Raw genomic sequence first — 3534 nt, 5'->3', positions numbered from 1 at the left:
TGAAATATTCAGACTGAAGCTGCAGACCAGCCTCAGATCTCTGTTAAACAAACACACTGTTGCTTTAAACTGTTTCTTTTTGCTCCCTTGACTTTTTTTGTAAAGTTTTTGTTTATTTCAATAATTAAAAATATTGGAGAAAATGAAGTCTGTTATCTTGTTATACAGTCTCTATGATAAAGTATGTTTTAAATGTTGTAACAGGTCATCATCTGGAGTTTTGAGCTGGTCAGTAGTCGACGGCCCCGTGCACTCCAGCTCATCCCAACTGAGTTTAAATCAGCTGATTGTGGAGAGCAGCTGATTCTGTGTCTTTGTCAAACCACCCTTACAGAGCCTGAGGGTGTGATTTGGCTCATTATTCTAGTGAAAAACAAAGGAGGGTCCCACTAAGACAAAACTATGAAAACATGGGGCTCTTGGTGGGCCGTGACTATACTGCGGGGGGTGGGGGTGACAGTAATAAATTCATTCAAGTAGGCACAGTTACATATTTATATAAATGTATTTATCTAGATAAAGATGTGGGCCACAGCACTCCTGACTTTGGGAATTGTTGCCACAGGATGGCATAACTTTGGCCTCCAGTAACACTGTGAGAAATCTTGGAGTCATTTTTGACCAGGATATGTCCTTCAATGCACATATTAAACAAATATGTAGGACCACTTTTTTGTATCCTAGGCTGGACTATTGTATTTCATTATTATCAGGATATCAGGTCTTAAAGACCTTATAGTACCAGTAAAGCACTTCGCTCTCAGACTGCTGGCTTACTTGTGGTTCCTAGGATACTTAAGAGTAGAATGGGAGGCAGAGCCTTCAGCTTTCAGGCGCCTCTTCTGTGGAACCAGCTTCCAGCATGGATTCAGGAGACAGACACCCTCTCTATTTTTAAGCTTAGGCTTAAAACTTTCCTTTATGATCAAGCTTATAGTTAGGGCTGGATCAGGTGACCCTGAACCATCCCTTAGTTATGCTGCTATAGGCCTAGGCTGCTGGGGGGGGTTCCCATAATGCACTGTTTCTTTTCATTCACCTTATTTACTTTGTTTATACTCCACTCTGCATTTAATCATTAATTGTTATTAATCTCTGGCTCTCTTCCACACAGGGTTCGTACACCTTTTCCAGGATCAAATTCAAGCACCTTTTAAGCACTTCCAAGGTCAATTTTCATGATTTTCCAGCACATTAAGGGGTCATTCACAATTATCAACATTTTCCAAAGTTTACTCTTTTTCAGACCCCCTCCCCAAAAGTGTACAAAGAAAATGTTGATATTTTTTCATGACATTTAATTTCTCCTGGTTTGGTGGTATTTTAATGTAATAGGAAGTATTAAAAACACATCCCGGTGTTGAAAAATTCTGGATATCTTGGTAGTAAATATACTCTTGCCTATCCATTAAAACATTGTATTGCACTGCATGTACGCAAAATGTACATGGTTTAGGGGAAGGATCCAAAAAGCTCTCTCAGAGATTTCAGCTGTCAGTTTCCACTGTGAGGAACATAGTATGGAAATGGAAGACCACAGGCACAGTTCTAGTTAAGGCCTGAAGTGGCAGGCCAAGAAAAACCTCAGATAGGCAGAGGAGAAGGATGGTGAGAACAGTCATAGTCAACCCATAGAGCAGCTCCAAAGACCTATAACATCATGTTGCTGCAGATGGTGTCACTGTGCATCATTCAACTATTGAGCGCACTTTGCACAAGGAGAGGCTGTATGGGACAGTAATGCAGAAGAAGCCTTTTCTGCACACACGCCACAAACAGAGTCGCTAAAGCATATTTGGACAAGCCAGCTTCATTTTGGAATAAGGTGCTGTGGACTCATGAAACTAAACTGCGTTATTTGGACATAACAAGGGGCGGTATGAATGGTGGGAAAAGAACACAGCACTCCAAGACAAACACTTGGTGCCCACAGTAACATTTGGTGGTGGTTCCATCATGCTGTGGGGCTGTGGGGCCAGTGCAGGTACTGGGAATCTTGTTAAAGTTGAGGGTCACATGGATCCCAGTCAATATCAGCAGATTCTTGAGAACAATGTTCAAGAATCAGTGACAAAGTTGAAGTTGTGCCGGGGCTGGATACTTCAACAAGACAACGACCCTAAACACTGCTCAGAATCTACTGAGGCGTTTATGCAGAGGAACAAGTACAACGTTCTGGAACGGCCATCTCAGTCCCAGACCTGAATATTATTGAAAATCTGTGGTGGGATTTAAAGCGGGCTGTCCGTGCTCAGAAACCATCAAACCTGACTGAACTGGAGATGTTTTGTAAAGAAGAACGGTCCAAAATACCTTCAACCAGAATACAGACTCTCATTGGAAGCTATAGGAAGAGTTTAGAGGCTGTTATTTCTGCAAAAGGATGATCTACTAAATATTGATGAAATTTTCTGTTGGGGTGCCCAAAATTATGCACCTGCCTAATTTTGTTTAAATAATTATTGAAGACTTTCTGTAAATCCTGTAAACTTTATTTCACTTCTCAAATATCCCTGTGTTCATCTGCTTTATGATATATTTAACTGAAACTGCTGATCTGAACAACCAATGATTTATAAAGGAAAATCATGACAATTATCAGGGGTGGCCAAACATCTGCATACCACTGTATCATCTGAATAGCGGGTCTTGTGCCAAAAAATGATTTCCAGTATTTTCAAAAAAAATGATTGCTGGTATTTATATAGTTGTAAATTACTTGCTGACGTATGGTCTGTCAAGCATATCTCGAATATTATCTCTCATGAATGATGTCAACTCATTTTGAGTCATAAATAACACTCCTGTCACATGGTAGAAGCTGCAATTTTTGGCAACACCGGCAGATAGTGTTGCCAACTTAGTGACTTTATCACTTGGACTTTTCAGACCCCCCTAGTGACTTTTTTTTTTGTCCAAAAAGTGACCAGCATCAAATTTAGCGACTTTTCCCGGTGTCATCGGGGACTTTTGAAGAGTTTTAGAGATATGGCGTGTTGTTCCAAAAAAATGATTTCCAGTATTTCCCCCTAAAAAATTATTGGTTGTATTTAAATGGCTGTAGATTAATTTTTGGCCTAACATCTGTGAAACATCTGTGTCAAACACATCTCTCGTGAATGATATTATGTCATTCTGAGCGAGAAACAACACTCCTGTCACAGGTAGAAGCTGCACTCACTTCTTGGCAAAGTGCCTTTCATATATTCTTTATTAATGAAGGTAAAAATTATCATTGACATTAAAAATGTCTTTTTTCCTGAGAGATCTGCCAAGAGGGCTGCAGAAATTGCAACAAATGTAACATTACAGTTCTATAAAGGGTAGCCAAAAACGACTGGACTGATTATAATGCTGATACAGTAATGCAGTCATAAATATATTTGCAAAACAAGTCATTTCTTCATTTTATATATAAGCCCTTCATAAATCCTGTGCGCCACAGTCTATTTACCGATATAAGAAAGATAATACAGTAAAAAAATAAAAAATAAAATCGGAAATCACTTTTTGGCACAACACCGGAAACATGAA

The sequence above is a fragment of the Archocentrus centrarchus genome, chromosome 11 (genome assembly GCF_007364275.1).
Source record: "Archocentrus centrarchus isolate MPI-CPG fArcCen1 chromosome 11, fArcCen1, whole genome shotgun sequence".
Lineage (NCBI taxonomy): Eukaryota > Metazoa > Chordata > Actinopteri > Cichliformes > Cichlidae > Archocentrus > Archocentrus centrarchus.
Note: the sequence above shows the minus strand (reverse complement) of the source record.